The sequence below is a fragment of the Rhineura floridana genome, chromosome 5, assembly GCF_030035675.1.
Source record: "Rhineura floridana isolate rRhiFlo1 chromosome 5, rRhiFlo1.hap2, whole genome shotgun sequence".
Taxonomy (NCBI): Eukaryota; Metazoa; Chordata; class Lepidosauria; order Squamata; family Rhineuridae; genus Rhineura; species Rhineura floridana.
The window spans coordinates 122,830,983-122,846,233 of NC_084484.1; the positions used below are offsets into that span (position 1 = coordinate 122,830,983).

The window sequence follows — 15,251 nt, forward strand, 5'->3', positions numbered from 1 at the left end:
TGCTTGGTTTGCTGCAGCTGATGGTTCTGCAGACCTATCAGACTCCAGATTAATATCAACCACTAATGCAAACATTATTTGGACAAATCAATATAAAAAACATGCCAACTAAAACATGTCAATACAGGTGACCTCCAAATAATAGTTATGTGTGAAGAATTATCTTTTCTAAAATGCAAATGTATTGACTTTGCATATTTTTTTTAAAAAAAAAACTAGTCTACCTAGGCCAGCGTTTCCCAACTAGTGGGCCACCAGATGTTGTTGGACCACAATTCCCATCTTTCCTGACCATTGGCAATGCTGGCTGAGGCTGATGGGAGTTGTGGTCCAACAACACCTGGTGGCCCACTAGTTGGGAAAGGCTGGCCTAGGCAGTACATTGCCTTCCTCCACCCACTACATTCATCCATTACATTCCCCAAGTGCATGTGCCTGGATTCCCAGAAATGTGTGGTGCATGCACAATAATTACTACTTAGGGATAGGTGGGGAAAAAACACTAGTCATCCATCAGTAGTAGAAAGTTAAAGAGCAAATGTACTGCTAAACATTATTAGGAATAGAATTAAAATACAGTGGCATCCTAATGGTCAGCAGTCCTGTTGATGTTTTTAACTTAAATCAAATTGTTATATGATCAGTGGTAACCCATCAGACGATAATGAATGAAACCAGTTTTTATTATTGATTATTATTATCATGTGAGCACTGTAATATATGAATCCACCTATTTTTTATTCATTTTAGTATTTTGTTGTTTAATTTTGTTCATAATTTGTTATATAGTCATTCAGATCTAGCACATGCATGTTCCACTAATTTCAATGGGACAATGAAGATAGTTCTATTGATATTTGATATCAGTGGGACATCAGTGTGCTTTGACTGAATCATGTCTATAATCCTTTTTCCCTTCAGATGTATAAAAAATCATCTGTGTGCTGCAGTAAATTCATTTCTTATTATTACCCGAAGAAACATCCTGTACATAGGCCTAAAAGTTAAATTAGTAATAGAATAATGTATTAGGCAAAATAATTCCAAATGCTTCATCTAGCTAGCAATAAAAAGCAATGTTTCCTGTTATAATTAAAGAAATGTAAAAGCTATAAAAACATTTCGTATATGTGATTTCCTTATATTCATGTTTGCAAAAGTTGTAATGATTTGAGGATATTTATGTACAACTCAAAGGCCCACAATGATTAGTGATTTTAGGAATCTTGTTTGAAATTGCTGGGGACATATATTCAATGTGTCCTTTATTTTTTTGTGGAGCAAAACTAAGAAGTTGGATTTCCCCTTGTAATGCATCTTCCTGGAAGACTATATCACTTCTTTCCCACAGCTGTATATTTAGATGGTTTGGAAATGGGGCTGTAATTTGAACAGGCACCAAGCTAGGAGAGGAATCAATAGAAATCTGGAAGACAGATGCCATAAACACGTAAAATATGAAAATACTAAAATATAATTTTACATTTTTAATCAAAAGATAATAAATGAATTAGTTATGCAGGGAATGGTATAAAAGCTCTGATTTAGTGGGGGTTTAGTACCAGGTGGTGAAAAGTGTTTATTGCTCTTTTTTCCATAACCTTTTCAAATTCTTTTAGAGTTGTTGTGGTTCAGTGACATAATAATAGTAATAAAACACTGGAGAAATATATTAAAGCTCTAAATATGCAAGAGTCGTTAAGTCATAAAGTCATCAAGATATGACATAAGTTTTAGTTCACTATTTCAAATGAACTGGTGGAAGCAAAACTGGATACATGGTGGATTAAATCATACTAATTTGCTCTGTGACACACAGAGAAGAACTGCTAATAGACTGCACAAAAATTAAATAGGAATATAAATATAGTGGAAAATGAGTTCAACAAGGCAAGATTAGAGCAGGTGCACTCTAGGATATGAAATGCTATTGAAAAGATCTTTAAAACCTCACCCACAAGCAATCACTGCATTAGCATGCTCAAGTCTATAGCACTTGTTCTCTAAGGCTGGCTGCAGATGTTATAAGTATGGCATGGTTATATTTTAAAAAAAAACACACCCAAATCATTTGCACTTCCTGGGAGATCCACAGCTTCTTCCCTCTCTGTTGTTGCACTCTTCAGGGCAAATGAAAGCTTAACTATATATAGTTATATGTAAGTAAGCTTAACTGTAATTAGGTGTTACGTCTAACTAGCCCAAACAGAGTGCATGATCAGCCACAAATCAGAATTAGAAACATGGGGTGTATTGAACAAAGTAGTTCCATTAGCACAAGGACTTCTAGCTGTGCAACAGCACTTCTGCTCCTTCTCCTCTCCCTGTGCACCCTCCATGTGGTCCCTCAGTCTATTTTGGTGGTTCCCCCAACCATCTGGAACAGAATCCTTGTCCTAAAGGAAGTGAAATAGAAATGGACAGCCTTCGTGTTGATCCCAATTTATGGCGACCCTATGAATAGGGATTTCATGGTAAGCGGTATTCAGAGGGAGTTTACCATTGCCTCCCTCTGAGGCTAGTCCTCCCCAGCTGGCTAGGGCCTGCTCAGCTTGCCACAGTTGCACAAGCCAGCCCCTTCCTTGTCCACAACAGCCAGCTGGGGGGCAAGTGGGCTTCTTGGGACTATGCAGCTTGCCCACGGCTGCACAGGTGGCAGGGCATGTAACCCCTTAGCCACTCATTGTGTGGGTGATCTTTAGCTGGCCCTTGACACCCAGGAGACACAAGTGGGGATTTAAACTCACAGACTCTGGACTCCCAGCCAGGCTGTCCTCCCCACTGTACTTCATTGGATAATCCCCTTAGTTTGAAGTAGGGTTTCTAAATATAATTTATACTAACTCTGGTTACTGTGTACATCTGCACCAACAAATCATGGTTGAAGCCACCTCTTTGCCTCTAGATCTCCATTGAGATGGGCATGCTGAACAGACAAGTTGTTCTCCTTGATGCTTCCCTAAATAAATTATCCTGACCACTCTAACACAACCACAGCCCTTCTCTCCCCAACATTTTTGAAGCCCCTCCAAACTCAGATGTGAAGAACATCTGTTTGTGCATCTACTAGTCATCTATCTCAGAGATCTAGTGAACTTTTCAGAAAATTTAAAACCAGTCCCTGCCTCTAGTCCAGAATAGAGTTTGGCAACTTTGTTCATTTATCTCTTCAACTGGTGTGAAACTGTGTCGTTTGACGAATGTCAGAAGGATCCCAGTGAATCAACCTTTTTATCTAAGGAAGCAGAACCATGGTTAGATAAAGAGATTAGGGACGTTGTCGATGAGTTAGCAACTGTGTTCCATAAGGCCTAAATTGACCAGTTTCAAGCTGAAGCCATATTCTTTACTAGAATCACAGCAGAACATTGAAAGAGGAGTTTCCTTTAAAACTCACACGATTTTAAAAACAAAACTCAAAGTATTGGCCACACACAATAAGTAATCTTATGTGGAGATTAAAACTGTGGCCTTCTATGACAAACTGGTGAATGTCCTTGAGAACAGAAGACATGTCACCCCAAAATATATTGTGGGCATTAGTTTATCACAGATGAAGATGTCAGACAAGTCTACACCACTAACTATGCAAACAGTAGCATGGATCCACCCCCAGACTTCTGAGATTTCTCCGCACTTGAACCCACACAAGGTACTGCAACTGCAGATCCTCTGTGCAGTCCATCAAGGTGCCAGATATAGAAAACAATAACATTATCCAGTCTGTGTGACTACTGGCATATATGTTCTGCTTTGCTGGGCTCCTCTCTCCCCCAAACTCAGCCATATATGTGGTACACAAAGTTGAAATGTAGAGCGTAGCCACATATGCATCACCAAAAATAGGACAAAAGAAAACAAAGATTTGCATTAATTGTACATGTGTTAATTTAGAAGTATAGGTGCACACATAGAAATGATTACTATAATTTAAGTCTCCTTAGTCAGCCGCCCAGGTGTTAACTATTGATGGATACCTCCTACACTGTTCTTAAGGTTCTTTATCTTTAAACCAGATTTGAACTGGATAGCCCTTCAAAATGAGGACTTTCCTCTGTAAAGTAGGACACATGACCATCCTAGAAATGTGCAGTTATAGGTGTCATGAGGCACAGCCGAGAGTCCTTGCAGTATTCAGTGGGGACTTCAATGCAGACAAGGTTCAGATTACTTTGTCAGAGGGAGAACTACCAGTAATTTATATGGAACCTGCCCAGACAGATAACAGTCCTGCCACCATCCAACAGTAGGGCCCCGCTTTACAGCAATTTGCTTTACAGCGATTCGCTAATGCAGCGGTCTCATTTAGATTCAATTAGACTAAAGCCCCACTCATACGGCGCTTGTTCTGCTTTTATGGCTGTTTCGGGCATCACACGCCATTCTATTCAATGGGTTCCACTTTACAGCGGTTTTCGCTTTACAGCAGGGGTCCGGAACATAACCCGCTGTATGAGTGGGGCCCTACTGTATAACTCAAAAGATGAGTCCCCTGCAGTGCCTTTGTCTCTCCAATATCACTGAAGTCAAATACCACATGAAAAGGTAAGGGCCCTTTTACCAGCCAGCTAGCTCCTCCAGGGACCCTGCCACACTCAAGGTCTGGGATTGAGGTGAGTCTAGGTTCCTGAAGAGAGAGCTTCTGGGATTCTCAGGCCCAGGGCCCAAATACAGCCTTCCAAGCCTCTCTGTCTGGCTTTTGGAAGCCTTCCTAGAACACACCCCTCACTGACCTTGCTTTGAACCCTGCGTGTGTTTACCACGCTGGAATGTGTCGTTGAACTCTGATAAAATGTTTCTTGCTTGCCTAGATGGAGGTGTGTGAAAGTGTGTATTAGCCTATTGTGAAAATGAAAATGGACTGCCTTCAAGTCGATTCCGACTTATGGCGACCCTATGAATAGGGTTTTCATGGTAAGCAGTATTCAGAGGAGGTTTACCATTGCCTTCCTCTGAGGCTGAGAGGCAGTAACTGGCCCAAGGTCACCCAATGAGTTTCATGCCTGTGTGAGGATTCAAACCCTAGTCTCCCAGGTCATAGTCCAGGATTTTAACCACTACATCACGCTGGCCCTCACACTGCACCACACTGGCCTATTGTACAATGGTAAAACTCACATCCGTTGCTGCACTTACTTTTGCCTTTGGTCTCACCCACCACTGGTATTTAGCCCTCAGAAAGCTGCCCAGAAGGAATGCAACCCTCAGGCTGGACAAGATTCCCCACCCCTGATTAAGAAGAGAAGGTTTCAGCTAGCTGGGCCTCTCCTGGAACTGCCCAAGGTCCTGTTTTGGTCTCTCTTTGACTTAACTTGAACTGGACACTGTCTGCTTCACCTATAAGTCTCAACACCACAGAACTGGATGATAGAATGAGTACAAAAATGTGTACAAAGAAATCACCTTGTTTAAAATATGCTTGGGAAAAGAATTTGTTTTTTTAAAAGGGCTAAATATTTGTTAAGTATGTTCTGTTTTAAAATAAGGTTTTGTGTTGTTGTTATGTGCCTTCAAGTCGATTACAACTTATGGCGACCCTATGAATCAGCGACCTCCAGTAGCATCTGTCATGAACCACCCTGTTCAGATCTTGAAAGTTCAGGTCTGTGGCTTCCTTTATGGAATCAATCCATCTCTTCTCTGGTCTTCCTCTTTTTCTACTCCCTGCTGTTTTTCTCACCATTATTGTCTTTTCTAATGAATCATGTCTTCTCATTATGTGTCCAAAGTATGATAACCTCAGTTTCATCATTTTAGCTTCTAGCGACAGTTCTGGTTTAATTTGTTCTAACACCCAATTTATCTTTGTTGCAGTCCATGGTATGCACAAAGCTCTCCTCCAGCACCACAGTTCAAATGAGTTGATATTTCTCTTATCCGCCTTTTTCACTGTCCAACTTTCACCTCCATACATAGAGATCGGGAATACCATGGACTGAATGATCCTGACTTTGGTGTTCAGTGATACATCTTTGCATTTGAGGACCTTTTCTAGTTCTCTCACAGCTGCCCTACCAAGTCCTAGCCTTCTTCTGATTTCTTGACTATTGTCTCCATTTTGGTTAATGATTGTGCCGAGGTATTAATAATCCTTGACAAGTTCAATGTCCTCGTTGTCAACTTTAAAGTTACATAAATCTTCTGTTGTCATTACTTTAGTCTTCTTGATGTTCAGCCGTAGTCCTGCTTTTGTGCTTTCCTCTTTAACTTTCATCAGCATTCGTTTCAAATCATTACTGGTTTCTGCTAAGAGTATGGTATCGTCTGCATATCTTAAATTATTGATGTTTCTCCCTCCAGTTTTCACACCTCCTTCATCTTGGTCCAATCCCGCTTTCTGTATGATATGTTCTGCGTACAGAATAAACAAATAGGGTGATAAAATACATCCCTGTCTCACACCCTTTCCGATGGGGAACCAGTCGGTTTCTCCATATTCTGTCCTTACAGTAGCCTATTGTGCAGAGTATAGGTTGTGCATCAGGGCAATCAGATGCTGTGGCACCCCCATTTCTTTTAAAGCATTCCATAGTTTTTCATGATCTACACAAAGGCTTTCCTGTAGTCTATAAAGCACAGGGTGATTTTCTTCTGAAATTCCTTGCTCCGTTCCATTATCCAACGTATGTTTGCGATATGATCTCTGGTGCCTCTTCCCTTTCTAAATCCAGCTTGGACATCTGGCATTTCTCGCTCCATATATGGGAAGAGCCTTTGTTGTAGAATCTTGAGCATTACTTTACTTGCATGGGATATTAAGGCAATAGTTCGATAATTACTGCATTCTCTGAGATCCCATTTCTTTGGAAGTGGGATATATATTGAACGCTTCCAGTCTGTGGGCCATTGTTTGATTTTCCATATTTCTTGACAATTTTTTGTCAAAATTTGGACAGATTCAGTCTCAGTAGCTTGTAGCAACTCTATTGGTATGCCATCTATTCCTGGTGATTTGTTTTTTCCAAGAATTTTAAGAGCAGCTTTCACCTCACATTCTAAAATTTCTGATTCTTCATCATATGGTTCCTCTGTGAATGAATCTGTCATCCTTGAATCTCTTTTATAGAGTTCTTCAGTGTATTGCTTCCATCTTCCTTTTATTTCATCTTGGTCAGTGTTGAGCCCAGGGGTGACGGACCCAGCGTCCTTCCCGAAGAAGGAGGGGGAAGGCATGAGTTTCAGAAGCCTCAGCCGTTAGGGAACATGGATGACCCAGCTGTTGTTGAGTCTAACCCCGACCTTGGGGGAGAGAGCAAGTCGCCCGCCCCACCAGTTCTCATGTCTGGTCCTGCCCCTCAATGGGACAGCGCTCAGCCCCCCAGCACTCCCACGGGACTGTTGGGGGATGCTCCTGAGAGAGCAGACACTCCTCCTTCACAAAGCAGTATCTTAGAAATGCCCAACGCTTCCCCGCCCTCGGTTCTCCCACCTGCCAATCAGGAACCTGTGCTTTCCAATGAGCCTTCGGAGGCTCGCCCCCCCCTCACCACGCTCACGACGTTGGGAGAAGCGGACCAGGTAGAAGGGGGTGTGTGCGATGGAGTGAGAGGTTACGCCCCAAGACCTCTCCTATTTGAGGCTACCGCACCCAGAAGTGGGCGCTGAGTCAACTTTCTTCACAAGTTGCAGAGCATGTCTAGAGTGCAGTTAGGGATTGTAGTGAGTTAGCACAGGGGTTTCTATGAGGCGCACAGCCTTTGATGTATCCATTACTTTAATAAAACAAGAATTGAATGCACCCTCGTCTCTGACTGGCGGTTCTCGCTCTGGACAGTCAGTCAGTGTGTTCCCCTGTTGATTATTCAATATCCCTACTCTTGGTTTAAATTTCCGTTTTATTTCTCTAATCTCTTGGAATAGGGTTCTTGTTCTTCCCATTTTGTTGTCCTTTTCTATTTCTATACAATAACTATTGTAATAGTTTTCTTTGTCCCTACGTACTAGTCGTTGTATAGTTGCATTTAGGGTTCTGACTGTGTTTCTATCTCCTTTTGCTTTTGCTTTCCTTCTCTCTTTAACCATCTTAAGAGTTTCTTCAGTCATCTTTCTCTCTTTTTAACTAGAGGTATTGTCTTTTTGCATTCTTCCCCGATAATGCCCCTGACTTCAGTCCATAGTTCTTCTGGTTTTCTGTCAACTAAGTTGAAAGCCTCAAACCTGTTCCTTATTTGATCTTTATATTCTTCTGGGATGTTATTTAAATTGTATTTTGGCATTATGAGTGCTTTGTTCTTCTTCTTTAGCTTTACTCTGACTTTCGATACAACCAGTTCATGATCTGTATCGCAGTCTGCTCCTGGTCTTGTTTTCGCAGAAAGTATGGAACTTCTCCATCTTCTGCTACCAGTTATATAATCAATTTGATTTCTATATTGACCATTTGGTGATGTCCACGTGTACAGTTGTCTTTTCGGTTGTTCAAAAAATGTGTTTGCAAGAAACAAATTATTGGCTTCACAGAATTCAATAAGTCTTTCTCCTGCTTCATTTCTGTCTCCTAAGCCTCATTTCCCCACATTTCCTAGTTTTTCTCTGTTCCCTACTTTTGCATTCCAGTCCCCCATGATTATCATCATATCTTTTTTTTTTGGTGTGTGAACAATTTCCCCTTGTACTTCTGTGTAAAATCTCTCCGATTCTTCTTCTTTTGTGTTTGACGTTGGAGCGTAGACTTAGATGATGGTTATGTCAATAGGTTTCCTATTTAATCTCATTGATATCACTCACTCAGACCTTGTGTTGTAGCTCCTAATTGCTTTTACTACATCACTTCTCACTATTAAAGCAACCCCGTTTCTTCTTAATTTCTCATTTCCTGCATAAAATATTATGTAGTTGCCTGATTGAAAATGTCCCATTCCCATCCATTTTAATTCACTCATGCCAAGTATTGTAATGTTGATACACTCCATTTCTTGCTTGACAATTTCTACCTTTCCCAGGTTCATGCTTCTCACATTCCATGTTCCTATTGTGTATGTCGTACAACTCCAGACTGTCCTTTCGCATCTGTCCACATCAGCCTCTGGGCTTCCTTTCGGCTTTGACTCAGCTGTGTCATTAGTCACAGCACTACTTGTACTTGTCCTTTTTTCTTCCCTAGTAGCTCAGTGAGTGTCTTCTGACCTGGGGGTCTCATCTTCCAGCACTATCTCGTGTTGCATTTTGGATACTCTGTTCATAGGGTTTTCGTGGTAAGAGGTATTCAGAGGTGGCTTACCATTGCCTTCCTCTGAGTTTGGATGCATCTTAGTCTGGTGTCTCAGGTTTGACCATTCTGCCTTGGGTGCCCCTGCTAGGAGTCTAGCCTCTTGGTCTAGACTCCTGACATGATTGCTCTCAGCTTCTTCAACACTCTCAAACCCCCTCACCACATTAAGGTGTGCATCCTAAAGGGGTTTTAATCATACCAAATGTGATTGTTATGTAAAATTTTCCCATAGACCTTCAATTAGTATTTTCCTTAGCAGAGATTTTGTTTAAAAAAAAGCATGAACTCTCAGTTGTGTAAGCCCTATCTGGACATTATTCTTCCCCCAGCCCCACACTGACCATATTCTGAGGGCTGATCTAAAGGGGAAGCCTGCTGAACATGCATAGACTCTTCCCATGATTGGGAACTCTGAGTGATATTAAGTGAATTGAAACAATAATGCCTGAATAGGGATGTGTTTTCCAATCAAAAATATGTTGGAACAATCTTTTGCTGAGACTATGTGAGCGGGGGGGGGCCACAGAGGCAGATTTCATTGAAGATAAGGCTCAGTACAGGTGTCATCCAGTAATTGTGGTATGGGGGTATAACAGATTCAAGTGCCTGATCACTTTCATTTAGAAGTATCTTTATATCTTAATATTATTTATTTTATTTATTCATTAATTACATTTCTATACCACCCTTCCTCCCAAGAGAGACAAGGGTTAATGTACAATGAAATGTAAAAACACAAACAATGTATAATCAATAAAACATAACAATAATCAATATGCTATAAAATAGCTATAAAACTCAGTACCATTAAAGCGTGCGCACACAAATCTGCAGCTCTTATGTATTCAAACAACCTAACCCCAGTTTGTAAAAGCCCAAGTAAACAAAAACATATTCAACTGACAGCTTAACATATACAGCAAGGAGGAGAAATATATCTCCAAAGGGAGGGCTTTCCAAAATATAGGTGCTGCCATGGAGAAGGCCCTGTTGTGCATCTCATATTATGAATCCTCAGAAAGAATGAAGTAATAAATTTAATAACCTGAATGCCTTGACTTCTGAAGCCTAGATGTGTGAAAGTAGGAGAGGTACATCACCAGAGCTGAGAGGAAAAAATGAAGCTAAATTGTAGATCATGCTTGGGGATATTTATACAAACATATTCCCATTCCAGACTGATAAAATTTTATGATTTGCTGGAGTAGAACAAACTATATTCTGAAGAATAACCTTATGTCCCAGTGCTTCTTAGGGGTGGTGGGAGAGTTTATGCAGGAAACACTAGAATTTATTTATTTATTGAATTTATATCCCACCCTTCCTCCCAGAAGCAGCCCAGGGCAGCAATTTGAATTTATAGTTTTGAAAGACAATGAGAAGCATGCCATCCTATGTGATAGGCTGTGTCAAGAGCTATAAGTCACACAGCTCCTTAGGTTCTGCTAGATAGCCAATAGACAGGGTTGGCAAAAGGGATTGATAGGTACTATAACGTTTGTTGGCATTGAGATTCCAAAGAGAGTGAGAGACAACATTGCTTTTAGGATTAACAGGGGACTAAATGCACTAAGTCTCTGGTCTCCAGAGTTCATAGAAGAAATGACACTAGATCTCAGAGATAGGTAACAAGCATCACACACTGCCTCTGGTCATCACGAGTTATAAACCTCCTTCAAATGCCATTCACACTCCTTTTGGAGAGTTAAGATTTCTCCACGGCAGTGGCACTTGTTTTAGAGAAACCACGAGAGAGGTCTTACAAATGTTTTATTTTGTTGTTTGTTTATTAGATTTATATCCCACCCTTCCTCCCAGTAGCAGGAAGGTTGTGAGTTCCTTTGACAGAATCCTGTACCTCTGATTTCTCTCTTGCCCTTCCCTTCAACTCTTTTCTCAGTGGATAATATTCAGATCATGCTTTCCAAATGCCCATTGTAATAAAAATGATCTTGTGACAATTCAGAATGATCAATCTCTTTCTACTTCCTCATCCCTTACATCTTTTCCTTTCAGCAAAATCTGGGAATTCTGTTGAAGAAGTATCTTGAAAGTCAGACATGGTCAGGAATGGTCAGTTTGGCACTAATTAATACATCAAGAATGTAAGGTAGAGGAAATTTGTGTGAGGAACTGGTACTTTGGCTCTAATTATTTCAGGTGATTGATATAAGGTAGCTAAAGAGCACAAATAAATAAAAAGAATGAGGAAGTGGTTCAAGGGGTGTGGAGTGCCTAGTGGAAGAAAAGCATTTCATGAAGTGTTTAAGGAGCAGTTTTAACTACGCTGCAGAGAGGATTTGAGTCCATAAAGGTGTCTTTTTTATGTGGTTTAAAAGCTGCAATTCTAAGCCCACTTTCTCAGGAGTAAATGCCTTTGAACACAATGGAGCTCAGTAAACGAACTAAAATTTTTGCTATAAGATTGTCAGTCCCAGCTCAGCAGTACTAACCTCTTTGCAAAATTGGAATTGTGATATAGCTCAAATACAATTTCTACCTTATTGAACAAGAGCAATATGTCAACTGTGTTCTAGTCTGGAAGCACCTTCAGTCTCTGAAAATAAATTGAGACTAGCAGAAACTGATTGGCAATAGGTTTAGGGGTAACAAAAAGGTCATACCACTTCACACACTGTATAATTAACATGTAGAATCCTCTGCCACAAGACATGGTTGTAAGACATGTTGTAAACCGGCCACAGAGGTTCTGCTATGAGGTGGTATACAAATGTTGTTAATAATAATAATAATAATAATAATAATAATAATAATAATAATAATAATAATAATAATGGTGAAATACCAATTGTTTGGGAGCAAACAGGAGGTGCTGCTGGGGACTTCATGCCCTGCTTGTTGTCTTCCCAGAAGTACAGTGCGGTGAAAAATTTTTTTGCCCCGTCTGATGTTATGTGTTGTTCCATATTTTTGGCACTGAATGTTGTCAAATCTTGAACGAAAACCTAATATCAGAGAAAAGGGAACTAGAGTGAACAAACAACACAAAATTTTGATACATATTTCATTTATTTATTAAAGAAAATTAAGCAATACCCAGTGCCCCCATGTGAAAAAGTAATTGCCCCCTTAGACTCAAAACCTGGTTACGCCACCTTTAGCAGCAATGACTGCAACCGAACACTTCCTGTAGTTCCTGATCAGTCTCTCACAGCGCTGTGGTGGACTTTTAGCCCATTTTCCATGTAGAACTGTTTTAACTGAGTGACATTTGTGGGTTTTTGAGCATGAACTGCTCGTTTCAGGTCCTGCCACAACATCTCAATGGGGTTTAGGTCTGGGCTTTGATTCGGCCATTCCAAAACTTTAAATTTCTTGTTCCTCAACTATTCTGATGCAGACTTGCTTGTGTGTTTCTGACCATTGTCTTGCTGCATGATCCAGCTGTACTTCAGCTTCAGCTGATGGACAGATGGCCTGACATTTGCCTGTAGAATTCTGAGACAAAGCAGAATTCATGGTTCCTTCAATGATGGCAAGTCGTCCAGGTCCTGATGTAGCAAAGCATCCCCAAACCAAGACTCTGCCACCACCATGCTTGACTGTTGGTATGAGGTTCTTCATATGGAATGCAGTGTTTGGTTTTCACCAGACATAACGGGGCCCATGTCGCCCAGAAAGTTGCATCTTTGACTCATCTGTCCATAGAACATTGTTCCAGAACTCTTGAGGAGCATCCAGGTGCTTTTTGGCAAACTCTAGAAAAACATTCATATTCTTCTTAGTGAGCAGTGGTTTCTGCCTTGCTACTCTGCCATGAATCCCATGTTTGCACAGTGCCTTTCTGATGGTGGAGTCATGAACACTGGCCTTGGCTGAGGTAAAAGAGGCCTGCAGATCCCTGGATGTTGTTCTGGGGTCATTAGTGACTTCCTGGATGATTTTATGCCTTGCTCTTGGAGGGATTTTGGCAGGATGGCCACTCCTGGGAAGATTTACTACTGACCTAAATCTTCGCCATTTGGTCGATATGGCTCTGACTGTAGTTTGGTGGAGCCCCAGAGCCTTAGAAATAGCTTTGTAATCCTTTCCAGACTGATATGCATCAACAACTGTTTTCTGGAGGTGTTCAGAAATTTATTTTGATCATGGCATGATGTGGCTGTGGAACCTGTGTGCTGGCAACTTCAATCTGATGGCAAGGGCCAAAGTTGGTCCGATTTATATTGGGCAGGGCTGGCCCAAAGCAGGCCTGATTGTTTACCAAGATATTCAAACTTCTGGCCCTAATAATCCCTTTCATTGGGTTGAGTTAATAGGGGGCAATTACTTTTTCACACAGGGGCATTGGGTGTTGCCTAACTTTCTTTAATAAATAAATGAAATAAGTATAAACATTTTGTGTTGTTTGTTCACTCAGCTTCCCTTTTCTCTAATATTAGGTTTTGGTTCAAGATCTGACAACATTCAGTACCAAAAATATGGAACAACACAGAAAATCAGACAGGGGGCAAATACTTTTTCATAGCCTGTATCCAGCTGACCACTGTTAGAAACAAGACTCTGAACTAGATTGAACCATGCTCTTACCCAGCAAATGTTTTTCTTATCTTCATATGAAGGAGGAAGATAAGCCAAAGGATGATGAAGTGTGATAGCAGGGCTTCTTTTGGCAGGCTGTACTGTGGTTGCCAATACATTTAGAACTTTTAATTGTAAGCCAGTGGTATATGCTATGTCTACACCAAGCTTGGTGTTTAAAGAACATGTAAATACCTGAACATCTTGGTTTCCAAAATGGAGCAATAACTGAACAGCAAAAGATGTGAAACAGCAATGCAGTTGAAGCATTGCATGCCTTCATACAAACTAGCAGTAAGACAACCTATTGCTATGTCACTGGTTTCATTGGTTAAGGTTTATGTTGACCTAGCTTGATGTTTGATTTGTATGAGCGTCTAAACAGATTTGGTTTGTCTGCCACACAACATGGGCCCTTAAGTGAACATTACCATAGTGGATTAGTTTTACTATTTGTCAAGGAGTTTATAAAAAGGCCTCACTGAAAGGCCTCTCTGAAGTGTAGCATATGCCTAGTGCCCCCTCCCCTGTTTCCTTAGCAATGCTTAACTTGGATTTGCTTACACAATACAGACATTTTTCTCCAAGTTTGGCAAGTTTGAAAAACAATAAAAGACCTATAATCTCCAAAGGTTTCAAGTATTGAAGCAAGATATGGGGGGGAAAAGTCTGAAGAATCAAGCTTTGACACTCAAGGTCTCAGAAGGAGAGACAGCAGGTGTATATTTAAGCATTCTTAGAACTTTCAATCAACCATTTAAAGAGCTGAACACAAAGGGATTAAGGATATTAGCTTTCTTGAAAATACCTAATTGAATTCAGCAATTCATATTATTTCTAAGAACTAAATAAAGCTTTTCTAATAAATATTCATGCCGTGTAATAATAAAAAAATATTTTTGTAGAGAGAGTTGAATAAAAGAAAATAAGTATTTTTGAAATGTAAAAATTATGTTGTGTTTCCACATACACACACACCTTTCTATATGGTTTTAATTCCTGTAAGATATGTGTAGGTTATATTACGTATGTCATCCTAAACATGTCAACTCAGGATTATGTCCCATTGAGTTCAGTGGGGCTTACTCTCAGGTTAGTGAATATAGGATTGCAGCCTTAATGACCTTTTATCCTCTTTAAATCAAGTTAGCCATCATATGACTAACATTCTGTGATTGTGTTCAGGGTTTGGACTCTCTACTGGAGAGTTTCTAGCCTATCACTCTCAAGTTCCTTCATACATATCCTCCTGGTTCATTAGGTAGTTTTGAATCAAACAAAAGCCAGTTGCCTCCAGGAAGCCCAGAAAAAAAATGAAGAAAACAACTTCCTTTCTCCAGAACCCATCATGATATGTGTTTCTTATATACACTATATGCAATTTTTGAGGATGCTTATTTCACTTGTTAGTTCTTACCATACTTGCACCTCAGCTAGGTATGGTGCATCCATCTGATCTAACTGGCATAGTTCACCACAAGGTTACTGACTGGTTTGT

At 40.4% G+C, this 15,251-nt stretch overlaps 1 protein-coding gene across 4 annotated transcripts in view; it reads left to right on the forward strand.

Moving 5' to 3' along the window:
* The window catches only part of CADM2 (cell adhesion molecule 2), an 844,740-nt gene that overhangs the window by 663,451 nt on the left and 166,038 nt on the right, over positions 1 to 15,251 (forward strand). The gene's annotated exons all lie outside the window — the stretch shown is intronic.